The following is a 15354-nucleotide window of genomic DNA, read 5'->3' as shown; positions in this document are numbered from 1 at the left end:
CACTGCAACCTCCACCTTCCGAGTTCAAGCGATTCTCCTGCCTCAGCCTCCCAAGCAGCTACGACTACAGGTTCCCACCACCACACCTGGCTAATTTTTGTATTTTTAGTAGAGACGGGTTTTTACCACGTTGGCCAGGCTGGTCTCGAACTCCTGGCCTCAGGTGATCCAACGGCCCTGGCCTCCCAAAGTGCTGGGATTACAGACGTGAGGCACCGCACCCAGCTAAAACTGAGATATTTCAAGTAACATTCATTGTCTCTGAAACTGTTACTATTTCCAGAAAACAATCACCCACTCACCATGAGTTCAGCTCACTTCTCCTCCTTCAAGTGCTCCAAGAAGGATTTCTGTAAGGGCTATTATTGTTGTTAATATTTCAAAGAGCCTTCAAGTTTAGGTGCATACGCTTGTTAGACACCTCTTTCACACACCTATAGTTTCATCTGCTGAATCTGTATAGTCTTCAAAATAGGGGAGGAATAAAGGAGCAATTTGTGGTTCACAGAATGATTATTGTCAATAACAAATGGAAATCAAAAATTTTTAAGCATTACTAAGACTTGCATTTCAGAAATTAAGGCTTAAAATTCTGCGACACATTTGCAATTTACAAATGGGTAATCGGGTTTGTTGCTCAAAATGCAACAGAAGGGCAATTTGGGAACCTCGAATGCTTTCTGTGTTTTTTAAAAAAATTAAACAAAAGCAGAAATCACTATAAAAGTGGGTGGAGGATAATTGGGAAAATTTTAATATGGTCCAGATAGGAGATCATATTAACATTAGAGACTGAATATTAGAGATTGTTGTTAATTCACTTACATAAGATTATGACAGCTTGGCTTTGTAGGAAATTTTCTGTATTCTTGTAAGATCCATGCCAAAGTTTAAAGGATTAAATGTCTTGATGCTTACAACTGACTTTCAAGTGGCTCAGGAAAAAAAAGCACAAACACACACAGATAAAGCAAATATGCCAAATGTTCACTCTTGACACTATACAGTTGACAGTGTACATGGCTTATTGCACTATTCACTCAACTTTCTGAATGTTTGAACAATTTCACAGTTAAAACCTGGGGGAACGCCAGTGGAGGGCATTATGGACTCTGACCCCAGTACTGTCCCTTGTGTCACCCCTGTGGCCACAAACACATTCCTACCTTTGGCTTCTCCCAATCTGAATCTGTGAAAAACTGATAGGTGAATTCACTGGTTGGCCAAGCCAGCTGCATGAAACATCTACAATGCCCAAGGTCTCAAGGTATTTTTGACAAGTAATGTGGTGCCATAGAAACAGCACTGAGTCAGGGCCCCCAAGACCTGGGTTTTTATCCCAACGTGGTCAAGGGCTAACTATGCAAGTCTAGGAGAGTTACTGAACAAGCCCCATCCCGCCCCCTAACCTTGGCCTCGTCTTCTTTTGCATAACTGAAGTGTCCGCCTTCTATCTTGAAAATAAATTTATCTATGATTTCCAGCCTATCTCTGAACATTCCCCGCCTCCACCTGGAGCTGAAAACTTGTCCACCCATCACTGAAGGCCGCCCTGGTGTTCTAGGAAGTGAACATCCTCTTCAAAGTATTCTGAAACCATAGTCTAGGAACCCTGCTGTTGACCCCTGTCTAGTGGTAACAAGTATCTACCGGAAAAGTCCTCTAATCCCTGGCCCATTGCTGTTTAAGGGCAATTTATGGCATGTCATTTCTTGACTGTGACCGTGCCTTTCAATCACCCCCACCCTCCACACATCACGACCACCTCCACCACAACAAGGTTTCCCAGCTCACTGGACAGAAACTACACAAGTGATTTTAGCCAGGGTGGGGTAAATGAGGATGAGATTAGCAGCAATATCCCTTCTGCTCCCACCCCACCCACACCCTTATCGCTGCCTGGAGCTGTGCTGTCTAATCATGTTAACCACCAGCCAACGCGATTATTTAAAGTTAAATCCATTAAAATTAAATAAGACTTCAGCTTCAGCTCCTCAGTAGCACTAGCCACAATTCAAGTGCTCACCAGTCACATGGGGCCAGGCCATTACATTGGAGAGTGCAGTATTATAGGGTATTTTCACTATGGCAGACGATGTATTGGGCTGTGCTGGAGAGCACACCCTGCTTTCCGCTTCCTCCTCCAAGAAGACCTCCTTAGTCAGAGGAGTCCCCGGGAACTGCTCCTGCCCTGCTTCTCCAGGTCCCCGTGCTCACCATCCCTGGACTGCTCCCCATGCCCTAAATGGGCATCTTGCCTTACCAGGGTGGAGGTGGGGACAAGAATTCTACTCCTTAGATGGAGAACAGTGCAGGAGATACACAGGACAGGTCTTACTGTTGACAATGAAAACGATTCTAGCCAGGCATGGTGGCACACACCTGTAATCTCAGCACTTTGGGAGGCCGAGGAGGGCGGATCACTTGAGGTCAGGAGTCTGAGACCAGCCTGGCCAAGACGGTGAAACTCCGTCTCTACTAAAAAATACAAAACTTATCTGGGCATGGTTGCACGTGCCTGTAATCCCAGCTACTCGGGAGGCTGAGGCAGGAGAATCGCTTGAACTGAGGAGGTAGGGGCTGTAGTGAGCCGAGACAGCGTCACTGCCCTCCAGCCTGGGACACAGAGCAAGACTCCGTCTCACAAAATAAATAAATACATATAAATAAAAATAAAAGATTTTAGTCTGCACCATCACCTTCTGATCCTGGGGCCCCCTGGAAGCAGCCCCTGTCTCAGAGGGAGTTTCTGTGAGCCCTAAATTCCTCCCTTTGAGGATTCCTGCTCCCTCAAATCCTCAGAAATTCACAGCTGTGTGCTTTGAGCCTCAAGCCCAGAGGAAAGAAAGGCTTTGCTGAACCAAGATAGCCATGTCCATACGGAAAGCCCAGCAGAAACTTACCTCGGACAATTTTGCTGGAAAGCGGTTATTTGGGGACCACCAAATGCTAACACTCAGAAAGGCCCGGGTTGCATCTCCCGTCTCTAGATTCCCAGGATCTGGCACTACCTGGCTAGTGGGAGCAGTTTATGGGGCTGTGTTTATACTTTACAGGCTCTTAATAGATGCTTGTTGATTGATGACTGCAACTCAGCCTCCTCCAGGATTTCCTAAAGCATCTGCATAAGTGCAAAGAGGCACATGTACATAGGTTTGTGCACACAGTCAGCGTTGTCTCTTTGGAAGGTGGGGAATAAAAGCCCGTTTAGGACAAGGCTGATTGAGCTGCGTGGGGAAATTACCTTTCCCTGCAATGACCTCATTTCCACCGTGCGTTTTCTTTCTCTTTGCTCTTGATTTCTGCCTTTGGTTTGCTACACTCTTTCCCGAGGGTGTGTGTCTACTTCTTCCAAATGTGAAAAGCAGTTCACTTTCGCCAGGCGCAGTGGCTCACGCCTGTAATCCCAGCACTTTGAGAAGCCAAGGCGGGCGGATTACCTGAGGTCAGGAGTTCGAGACCAGCTTGGCCAACATGGCGACACCCCAGCTCTACTAAAAATACAAGAATTAGCCAGGCGTGGTGGCACACGACTGTAATCCCAGCTACTCGGGAGGCTGAGGCAGGGGAATTGCTTGAACCCAGGACATGGAGGTTGCAGTGTGCCGAGATCGCGCCACTGCACTCCAGGCTGGCCTACAGAGCAAGACTCTGTCTCAAAAAAAAAAAAAGTTCACTTTCATAAACCAAAGGGGAGAAAAATGATGCTGCCAGGATCCTGGTAAACTCGGGGGGGGGGGGGTGGGTAGGGGAGTGGAGAATACGAAGCCCCACACATCGTAAAACCACAAACCTAGTAACCCTTTTAGAGTCCCAGAGCTCTCGTATTTTGTCCTCAAGCTGGGGAGAAAGGCCATCAAGGGGGGAGCGATTTCTTTAACAGATTTCTAAGAACAGGGCTGAACAAAAATTAACTCCTTCGCGGAGGCCGGATGCTGGCCTGGCGCTGGGGGCAGCGCCAGGGAAGCAGGTGGCTCCAGGTGAGGGAGGCCGAGGTCTCGGGGTGCCCTTTGTTCTCCGGGTTCTGCGCAGGGAGGAGCGCGGCGGGCGCCAGCGCCCCCGTGTGGCCGCGAGCACCGAGTGCGTAAAGGGCGGGCAAGCGCCGCCCGGGGCGTGGGTGACGGGGCTGTCATCAAGGTAGGGGGAGGCCGGGAGGAGGGGCGGCCCCGCCAGCGCCGGACCCAGCCCTACAGTCGTTCCGGCTGTGCAGATGATGAGCGACCCAGGTCGAGGCGGATCGGCAGCAGGAGCCCAGGTGCTTGCCCAAGCACAGCTGGACGAAATGTCTGTTCCCCCGACGGCTGGGGCGCGGGACCTTGCAGGGACGTGGTGCTGTAGCGGCCTGCGCCTGGGCCTGGCATGCGGCTACCTCGGGCTACTTCTCCATCTGCTGCGTGGCTTCGCCCCCAGGAGACGGCCCCACATTTCCAGCCTGTGGATCAACAAGATGGAGAACCACCTCTGCACCCTCGCCCGGAAACCAGCTCGCACCTCCGGCCCCCTGTTGGGCCTTCTGACCCTGGTGTTCTCTGGGGCTCCCCTCTCACGAAGGACCGGCAGTCCCAGCTGTGGGCTGTCCTCTTTCTTTTTTTTTTTTAACCTCTACCTCCCGAGTTCAAGCGATTCTCCTGCCTCAGTCTCCAGAGTAGCTGGGATTATAGGCATGTGCACCATGCGTGGCTAATTTTTGTATTTTTAGTAGAGACGGGGTTTCACCATGTTGGCCTGGCTGGTCTCGAACTCCTGACCTCGTGATCCATCCGCCTCAGGTTCCTACAGTGCTGGAATTACAGGCCTGCACTACTGCACCAGGTCCAGCTGTTCTCTCTTGAAAGCCACCACACCTCCATCCTTCCTAGTCTCACCACAGCTGCCCTGGAGAGGTACCTGCTGGGTTTTGGGTGGCCTCTGCCTCTGGTCTCTCTCCTGCCAGTCGCCCTGCCAGAGGTGGGGACCCCATCCTGCCCTTTCATCAGGTCACTTGAAGCTTTGAAGTCTCCACATTTGCAGGAACCGTGGCAACAGCCCTCTTAGCACAGAGTGGGTGCTTGGAGGCGGACATTTATTGGGTACATACCATGTTCCATACAACAGGGATTATGGCCTTTAATGGGTGATCACATTTCAATCACAAGGACCCTGTGAGGTAGCACTGCTGTGACCCCCATTTTATAAATCGTGCTATGGAAACACTGAGAGCTCATCCAAGGTTACACAGTCGGGAGGGAGGGCTGACCCTGGAGCCTGTGCTTTCACTTATGCTGCCAGCATCCCCGCGAGGATGATGGGGTAGTGACTTCAGCTGATGAACGGGAACAGAGGCTAAAGGGGCTGATTCTTCTGATCTTCCCAGAGAAGTTGGCCATCCCATCCAGATGACAATTGTCCCAGTTTTCAGATGTTGACTCCTTTTCTAATGGGCCTGTGGACAGCAGGCTGCACTCTCTGCTGTCCTATAGTGGCTGACATCATGGGACCTGGAGTCCAGCTGCCTGCTCTGGGCCTTACATCTGCCCCTCCTTACCACGTTCTCTTCTGTAAAATGAAATCATGCTAATACCCGCGTCACACAATCTGCATAGAGTGAATGGAATACTTCAGGTGAAGTGCTGGGTGCATGGCGAATGATCAATACTTGTCAGCTGGTACTATTATTTCCAGACCAGAGGCATCCAGACCTCCCTCTGTAGCTCTGTCTAACCCTATCTTACCCCTGACCTTATTACTTGCTACTTCTCTTTGCTGTGTGACCTTGGGTAAGTTACTCGGCTTTTATGAGCTTCTGTGGCCTTATTTGTAGGCTGTGAATATTAGCGGTAATCATCTTCAAAATTCACCCATAATAGTATTGATTTCAGTAACAGCTAAGGTTGTCCTGGGCAGGGGATTTGCTCACATTCTTCTAAAGTTCTTCTTAGCATCACGTAGAAATTCATTCCAGTGTTGACTCATCATGACGGTCAGCAAATTCTTCACCTTATCCAAATGAGTTATCTTTTGCTTTAAATTTCTATTTAAAGAAATCCTCTGTATACAAGGAAAGGATCCATTCGTTTTCTTTGTAAAACTCCTCTGTGTGCTTCAAGCAAGAATTAAGATAATTGTTACCCTCATCTCCTCCAAATCAGATAAGACACGACTTCAGAGCACTGCCGAATTGAGCCGATAAAAATACAGGACACCCAGTTAAATTTGAATTTCAGATGAACAACAAATAACTTTTCTTTTTGGTGTAAATAAGTCCCCACTGTTGCATGAACAAATATTGCATGGGACTTACATCTATGAAGATAGTCATTGTGTATTTGAAATCCAGATGTAACCAGGTATTTTGTATTGCATATGGCAATGCTGTGCTGGGTAGAAGCCACACCCACAGGTTGACTAGTCTGGGCAAGTCCAAGGGAAGCAATCATTCTTCCCGGAAATCATTGAGAACTAACACCCTTCTCCTTCCCGCCTCTGTCTATGCCCAAAAACCCCTTTTAGTATTGCGAGGCGCGCCTGACCAGAAATTCTGTAATGTTTTCCTTGGGATTGGTTTCCAGAGCCACTGTTTAGCAGCTTGGGCCTGTTTCGTAGTGATCAATTTCTGTATTGACAGAGCTATTGAATATTTGGTGATAACTATAATCATCTGTTCTAAGTCTGCATTTCCTCCTGAATGAAGTAATAACCCTGGTGTTTACTCTGCACTATTGGGAATGACGTATAACACTGCTGGGATGTCAAGTGTATATGACATGTGCAGCTGTGGTCACTTCCCTGGGCAGAGTCTTGCTACATGTGGAGTGTCCTCTATGCCACCAAACAGGGGTGCCTGGAGCTAGACAGAGCCACCATCCACTTTCCAGAGCCCAGAAACCGTGTCACCAAGGAATGATGTGACATCGGCCTTCCAGCCCAGGGCTGGGTGAGGATCTAGGAGACACAGCCAGCAAAGCCTGACACGGCCACTGTGTTTCTTCCCCTGCTCTGCCATCCGGTGGGAGCTGGTGGGTGAAATAGAGCCCCTTATCTAAAATGGAGCCGCCTAACCTCCTGCTACAGAAGTGCCCACACCATTCACTTTCCTGGCTGTTTCCAGCGCCTGCCCTGCTTCTCTACTGGCTGATTCTCAGAGCCTGTTTGCCTGTTTTCCTTCTTTCTTTCTCTTTCTGTCTTTGTCTTTCTCTCTCTTTCCTTTCTTTCTCTTCTTTCTTTCTCTCTTTCCTTTCTTTCTTTTTCTTTTTCTTCTTTCTTTCTCTTCCTTCCTCTTTCTTCTCTTTCTTTTTCTCTCTTTCCCTTCCTTCCTTCCTTTCTTTTTCTTTCTTTTCTTTTTTTCTTGATAGAGTCTCACTCTGTCACCCAGGTTGGTTTGCAGTGGTGCCATCTTGGCTAACTGCAGCCTCCGCCTCCAGGGTTCCAGCGATTCTCCTGCCTCAACCTCCCAAATTGCTGGGATTACAGCACCTGCCACCACGCCCGGCTAATTTTTGTATTTTTAGTAGAGATGGGGTTTTGCCATGTTGGCCAGGCTGGTCTTGAACTCCTGACCTCAAGTGATCCACCCGCCTTGGCCGCTCAAAATGCTAGGATTACAGGCTTGAGCCACCGTGCCCATCAGAGCCTGCTACCTCCTCAAGCCTGGTGGGTTTCCCATGGTTTCTCATAATCAGCAATTCCTCAGTATCAACTGTCTGCCATGGGCACCACCCCTGTGCCAACTGAGAGATCACGGATCTCCCTGGCATCCCTCCTTTCCCCTCTGCCAGCTCCCTGTCATGTCACTCTCCTATTTGGACTCAGTTTACCCATCATCCACATTTGCCACAAATTCCTTTGGCTTCAGACAAGTAAGCCACATGGATGTTGGTTTCCCTCAAACCTGGATTCCCACAGCAGCTTCTCCCCTGCCCAGTTCTCAGAACATGGGCAAGGTTGCCAAACCTCGGTGCCCGGGTCTCAGTTGCTGCATCTGTTTTATAGGTGGCATATTTGTTCCCTATCACTGCTATAAGAAATTACCACACATTTAAGGGCTTAAAGAACAACACAAATTTATCATCTCGCAGCTCTGTAGGTCAGAGGTCTGGATGGACTAGGCTGAAATCAGGGTGTCAGCAGAGCATCGTTCCTCACTGGAGGCTGTGGGGAACACTCCGCCTCCAAAGTCATTGACCATGTTGCCAGGATTAAGGTCCTGTGCAGTGAGCTCTGCTCTTGTTTCCTTCCTCGCTGTCAGCGGCGGGCTTGGGGGCTCACTCAGCTCCCCCTCACCATTTTCAGAGCCAGTAAGGACACATCACATCCCTCTCACTCTCCCAATCTCTCTCCTCCCTCTACCCCATCTCTTCTTCCTCTAGTCAGAGAATGTTCTCTGCTTTTAAGGGCTTATGTGATTAGACTGGGCCCACCTTGAGCATCTCCCTATTTTAAAATAATTTCAATTCCATCTGCTAAGTCCCTTTTACCCAATTCTGGGGTAGAAGGCATGGATGTCTTTGGAGGGGGCATTATTCTACCTCCTGCAGCTGGGGGAACGATGCTATAGGGTAAAACAAGGCGTGTCCATTTCCCAAAAGGACACAAACCTGGTGGCTTAAAACCACAGGGATTTATTGTCTCACCGTTCTGGAGGCTAGAAGCCTCGAATCGAGTTGTCTGTAGGGCTGTGCTCCCTCTGAAGCCTTAGCAAAGAATCCTTTCTCTCCTCCTGCAGCTCCTGGTGGCTGCGGCCCTCCCTGGAGTTCCCTGGCCAGACAGGGTTTCACCATGTTGGTCAGGCTGATCTCGAACTCCTGACCTTGTGATCCACCCACCTGGGCCTCCCAAAGTGCTGGGATTACAGGCATGAGCCACCGCGCCCGGCCCAGAGACCTTATTTCTAAATAAGGTTACATCCATAGATATGGGGAGTTAGAACGATCACATGTATATTTTTTTGGCAGGGGAGGACGACGGTCACAACTGAACCCAAAACACAGGTAATGCTGGAGAAGCACTTAGCGCAAGGCCTGACCTCTGGTGTCCTTAATCTACAGTAGCAGCTGGCAATGTGCAGGTCAAGTCTCAGATGCTGTCTGGGTCCCTGTGGGTATGGACTGGGACAGCAAGTGAATGTGTGATGAGAGCTTGAGAAAGCAGGCCCCCCCACCCCCGGCCTCCTTCCTGACTGCCCCTCCTATCTCATGCTCAGCTTCCCTCCACACCGCTACTCAGCCTGGCCCCCAGCCTGCGGTGCCCGCTCCCTTTTCCCCACCAATCCAAATCCGCATCCTGGCCATCCTTCAAGTCCCACCTGCTCTGGGAGAGGCCGCCCTCACGTGTTGCACCCATCAGCAAGGTAGGTGATTAAAGATGGGAATGGACTGTACTGCTCAGCTGGTTGGAAACAGAGCTTGTCTATGAGGAAATGCAGACAGAAGACTCAACTCTGTCAGAGAGAAAGGAAGATAAAGCAAGGCGCTGACTCAGTGGCTGAAAGGTTCAGAAGAAGAGTGATTTTCAGGCAAGAAATTGCACCCCCTGCCTATCTTGGTCCAATAACAATCCTTCTTGTAAACATGAACTGCTTTTCCTAGAAAGAACAACAATAATATCCAAGCACTCTTGCCAAGTTAGCCTTCCAGGGGCCATAATTCTTTGGGGTCTGCATGACATACAAGCCCCTAGGTATTGGCAGCTTACCACCCTTGCGCATTTACTATGTGGGGGCCTGCCTTACAATGAGGAGGAGGAGAGGACTGATAGATTCCATCAGCAGTCCAGGAATCTCACTGTTTTTTTGTTGTTTTTATTTTTTTTTGCACCTCCACATTTAATAAATGCAAACACGTGCAGACACAGAGCAGTCCCTAGCCACAAGCAGAGTTCGGTGGAGAGCGAGGGCCTCAGCCATCGTTCCGTCGGATGCCTTCCAAACACTTCAGCATCCTGACCTCTCCTCATTTCCGGAAAAATCCTTAAGCTCACTTCCCCAGGCACAGATGGGAACAGAGCTGGGAGGATGAGGGACAGCTGTTGCTGCAGGGGGAACGGAAGAGACAGGCAGGATCGTTTTCGGTTGAAAGATGTCCCCAAGGGAAGTCATCCTCCCCCGCAGGACACCGCCCCCCCAGACTCTCACCCTAGTGGGGAGGGTCTCCAGAGGCTGGTCTGATTATCGTGGCATCACCACAGTGTAACCCGGGGCCTGGAAAAGACCAATAACCATTTATTACACGAATACATAAATGAAAACCTGGACGTGAGTTGAGGCCACCAGAGAAGATTCCGGAAGCCACCACCACTTGCAATCGAGGCTTGGTCTCAACCTTACTCTGGTCCCAGAAGGAGGCTGTTCACCTCCCACAGGCTCAGCCCAGGCCCCACTAAGGGAAGAGTATGTAATTAAATGGGGCCACCTTTGGGCTCAGAGCGCGGCCCCGCAGGTCAGAGCTGAGAGCCACCGCCACATGGGGCAGGAAGGCGGTTGCAGCTGTTTATGTAATGTGTATCTGGAGGATAAATAAACTTCATTTTCCAGGGCTGCCAATCTCTAAACATGCCGAAATATACATTCGCTCAGAAACTTTAAAAAAATAAACAAATTTGGTAGTGTTTGACCGACTCTTCCTAGCGTCACAGCCCTGGTCCTGACGACTCACCATTCAGCTGGTTAATACACCTCATTTATGGATCCCCTCCTATGAGCCTGTGTGTAAAAGTTCTGCTCCGAGGAATGTTCTGTTAGGATGTGGGGGAGGGACAGTCCAAGCAGCAGATCCTTCTAGTACAGTTGCCAGCAGAACCCAGGAGGCCCATGGCGCAAGCCAGGTACACGATCATCTTCAACTGATCCCGGAGGCAGTCACCAGCGCCTGCCAGCTGCAGCCCAGCCGAGAGCAGGTGAGGTTAGGTGAGCCAGGTGAGAGGCGACCCGAGACATTTAAGAAGGGATTACCTCTTAACTGTGACTCTGAGGCACCTTATACGGGCAAACATCTGCTACATCCCATGCCTATGTCCCCCGATGGGGCATGCAGACAGAGCAAGAGAAAATTCGGCTCTGGACTTCACTCCTTCTCAAGCTGAGGCTGGCAGAAGGTACCAGGGGCTTCATCTCCTCCATTCATCTGTGCCATCATAAAGGGCATTATTCATGCGCTTTCAGTCCACAAAGTGCTTTCCCACAGGGGCCCCATGAAGCCCTCTAAGGCTTCATCAATTCGTTAATTCATTAATTAATTCATGTATTCATTAACTGGTAGTGCATTTGGAACTGGGTCCTGCTCTGGCTGCTCATTGGCCACACAACGGCGAGTGAGACAGTGGCTGCCTTCAAGCGTCTTACAGTCCAGGGGACACAGAGGCCAGGTTTTGGGAAACAGACACCCAGAGATGTCTTGGGGATTTGGCCAAGGCCTCTTCTAGCAGGTAACAGAAAGGGACCCAGAGCCTGGGTCTGATTCATTGCTGGAAGGTCTTTCTACCATTCAGTGGGTTGCATTAACCTCGAGTTCAGGGTTTTGTGCTTGGAAAAGGAAAAAGAGAAAAGGAGGGAGGAAGAGAGAAAGAGGAGAGGGGAGAGGAAGAGAGAGGAGGAGGGAGAGCAGGGGAGGGCGTCTGAATGGCCATCCTAGGTCATGGACTTGTCCAGCAGCAGTGACAGGACTCCGAAGTCAGGAATCCCTGTCCCCTTTGTCAGGCATCTGAGTGTCTGCCATGGTGTCAGCACCTCCCAGCACCAAGGTGACAGCATGGCTCCCACAGACAAACCAACCGCTGCGTGGGTGCTCAGAAAACTAGAGTGCAGCTCCAGCCCCACAGGAAAAACTGGCGGTGCAGGGCTTATGGGAAACAGCACACAGTCTCCAAGCATCCCTCCAGAGAGTTCCAAGGGGAATTCTGACTAAACAAGATTTTCACCTTCAGTACTAACCTTAGACCCCAACCCCTACTCCCAACACCTCAGGCAGAAGGGGCCACCATGCCCCCAACACCCTGAAAGAGGGCTGGGCCTGTCACAGCTCTCATGTGAACACAGCCAGAACACTCAGAGGAAACGAACAAATTGCTTTGGCGGATGCTGCAGAGGCGCCCAGATCCTCTCTCGGGGCTAAGCTGCTGCTGTGAGAGTTGGCAGTGACTCTCTGCCCAGTCCCTTGTGGGGAATTGCCCTGTATGGAAGAGATGCCCCTCCCTCCCCAACTGGTTGTAGGGTGACCAACACATCCCAGTTTGCAGGGACTGTCTCAGGTTTGACACTGAAAGGCCCACATCCCAGGAGCCCCCTTAGTCCTGGAATGGGTGGTCACCCTAGTTGTTGAAGTAAGGGATGGCTGGTCACCTAGTTGTTGGGGTGAGGTGGGGCAGGAACACAGAAAGGCCTTCCCCCTCAACCAATGGGAGACAACTTTACAAGACCACAGTAGCCCCAGGTGCCTTTGCCTTGACTGAGGCAGGTTCACTGGCACCAAGTTCCACCTCCTTCACTCCTCCATGGCTGGGGATCCCAAGGCCGGCGCCTCAGGAAGCTTCCTGTGTACAAATCTTGACCCCAGAGTCTAGCTCGTGGGGAATCTGACCTCAGGCAGGACCACAAGTTGAATCATGGTTTGGCAGTGTCTGGCATCTTGAGGCTGTCAACAGACACCACAGCAAGGTGCATCCAGGGACTGCAGGAGGGTGAGCGTCCCATGCCCACCTGGTCCCCTCTCAAGAGGCTTTCATTCTGCCCTCAGTGACTCTCACTTGCCCCACTCATGGAAGATTGTTTGAAATAAAAGTGGATTCACATCTATTTAGTTCTGAAGCCTCTCTGGCATCCCTGGAATTGGCAAAGATGCCTGGGGTGCTGCTAAAATGGGCTCCCCAAGGTGAGGCTTGGAGCAGCCACAGGGAATCCAGCAGTGGGAGGCACTCTGAAGTCCTGGGTACTCCAAGCCTTCCTTGACTTTCACTCATGTGAAAGATTAGTAAAGACAGTCTTTGGCATTTTGTCCAGAGGGACCAAGATTTTACTTTAAAAAGCATCCAAATGTTGCTGGCAGGTTGGAGGTAGAGGCAGGAAAGATAAGTAAAAACATGCGATCCACATGACACAAATAGTTTGAGGAGATCATCCAGGGAAGGAGAGGCTTCTTGATGCCAGAATTAGGACAGGGTTTTCCAGCTGACAAGGAAGGTCACCCACCTATGTGTAAAAAGTGAGTGGGTAAGGTCCTTTGCAAGGGCCCCTTTGGTTCTAATATTGAAAAAATCATCACCCAGGTCCAGTTTTCACTGGAAATTTACACCCTAGCCGAACACTGCACTTTGTAAGAAATTAGCAAAAGACATTTTCTGCCTTCAGAAATCTTAACAAACCCCACTATACGTTTCATTTGTGCATTGTTGCATAACAAATGATACTAAAATATAGTAGCTTAAAACAACAATCATTTATCATTACTTGCAATTCTGTGGGTTGACTGGGCTCAGCTGGGTGGTTCTTCTGATCTATGGTGATGTCATCAGGGGTCACTGTCATCCAGAAGCTCAACTGGGCTGGAGTCAGCCCTCTCTCATTCACTCACCTACCTGGAAGTTCCTGCTGGCTGTCAGTCAGGGGCTCAGGTGAGCCGTTGATAGAAGCACCTCAATTTCCTTCCATATGGATTCTCTACTAGGCTGGAGCTTAACACAGCATAGCGCTAAATTCCAAGCAGGAGTTTTTCAAGCAAGGGAAAGCAAAAGTTGCAAATCTCTTAAGCCCTGACTTTGGAAGTTACACAACATCACTGTTGTCACATTCTAATGAGCAAACCAAGTCATATGCCAGCCAAGATGCAAGAGGAGTGGAAAGAATCTTCACCCCTTGATGGGAGAGGTGGCAGAAACTTTGCAGCCACCTTTTAACCCACTGCAGGTGGTCACCGTTAGGGAAATAGAGAATGAAATCCAACTTTGGTGACATTATTATGGTGCTAAAGACCCCAGTTCATGGGCTGAGGAGTCACAACAAATCGAGTGGAGGAGCAGTCACATCACAACTGGCAGGGAGACCAACAACCTGAGGGCACAAAGCTATGGATACAGGAGAAACCTCTCCTCTTTCACTCCCTGTGTGAGCAATGATGACAGGAGTGGAGGCCTGGTGTTTTGAAGTCCATTGACCTGGTCTAGCCACCTTTTTCTTTCCTTCTTTTGAGTCTGGATAGGATGTTCCTCATGCAAACAGGAAGTCTTCTTTAACTGCAACTCCTACTTCAAGTCTCCTGGTGAGATGAGACTAGGAAACCTACTTCCTCTCCGCACCTTTCAATTCCAAGCTCCAAACACATCGTTCAACACTTGTTTTCCACAAGAAGTGACAATGCTGTGAACTAAACGAAGTAGAACTTCATCCTAGGGCTTAATTCATGTGTGGTAAGTTAAGACTACATAGATAGGCCGGGCACGGTGGCTCACGCCTGTAATCCCAGCACTTTGGGAGGTGGAGGCAGGCAGATCAATTGAGGTCAGGAGTTTAAGACCAGCCTGGCCAACATGATGAAACCATCTTTACTAAAAATACAAAAATTAGCCAGGTGTGGTGGCACATACCTGTAGTCCCAGCTACTCGGGAGACTGAGGCACAAGAATTGCTTGAACCTGGGAGGCAGAGGCTGCAATGAGCCAAGATTGTGCCACTGCGCTCCAGCCTGGGTAACAGAGTGAAACTTCATTTCAAAAAATAAAAAGTAAAAAAAAACTATATAGATAGAAAGTGCACATGGAAGAGAGGGGAACATACTTGCTGTTTTTTTAACTCCTCTTTTAAAAACTTTTTTTTTAAAAAAACTTTGTTTTTCACCCATCCCTCTCCGATTTCACATCGGAGCAAGCTGGGAGGATGGGTGTGGACATCAGAAATAGCTTTAAATGCCTCCCCAATGAGGAAGGTGAAAACCACACCAGATTTCCAGAAAGTGATTTCTCACCCACAAGGCAATTTCAGAAGACATGAGGGCAAAGCTTAGCAGCCCTGGAGGGCCACAGCCCCCGCGCGTATCCACTAGTGCAGCAGTCTGCTTTCTGCATATTGTTCTACTTTCTTGTGCAATATGTTCCCAAAACCAGTTTACAACCAAGCTGGAATGAAACAAAAAAGAGTTGGTCTCCACATCAAGGCACATCTGGGAGGTAATTGGAGCATTTGATAAGAAGACATTGTGTGGACAAACCCTGCAATAAATAACCAAGAAACTCCAGACGAGTTCCACAGAATTGTAGATTTGTTTATTCATTCATTCAGCCAACATTTATCAAGTACCTGGTGTGCCAGACCCAGGGACAGCAGCAAATGTGAGTCTTGGAGGTGGGGACACAGGTGTTGAACTAGCAATGACAAGTGTTGCCCTTCAAGAATGG

The 15354-nt window shown here is 49.4% G+C and overlaps 1 long non-coding RNA gene across 1 annotated transcript; it reads right to left on the bottom strand.

The window, feature by feature from the left end:
* Positions 1-9755: 9755 nt before the first annotated feature.
* LOC103887777 lies at positions 9756-10918 on the bottom strand. The gene is made up of 3 exons (XR_652013.4): positions 10629-10918; positions 10109-10174; positions 9756-10005 (listed from the first exon to the last, which is right to left on the bottom strand). It is a non-coding gene; the product is annotated as an uncharacterized LOC103887777 (long non-coding RNA).
* Between the last annotated feature and the right edge of the window lie 4436 nt (positions 10919-15354).

This window comes from Papio anubis, chromosome 11, assembly GCF_008728515.1.
Source record: "Papio anubis isolate 15944 chromosome 11, Panubis1.0, whole genome shotgun sequence".
NCBI classification, from domain to species: domain Eukaryota; kingdom Metazoa; phylum Chordata; class Mammalia; order Primates; family Cercopithecidae; genus Papio; species Papio anubis.
Note: the sequence above shows the minus strand (reverse complement) of the source record. Positions and strands in the feature narration are given on the sequence as shown.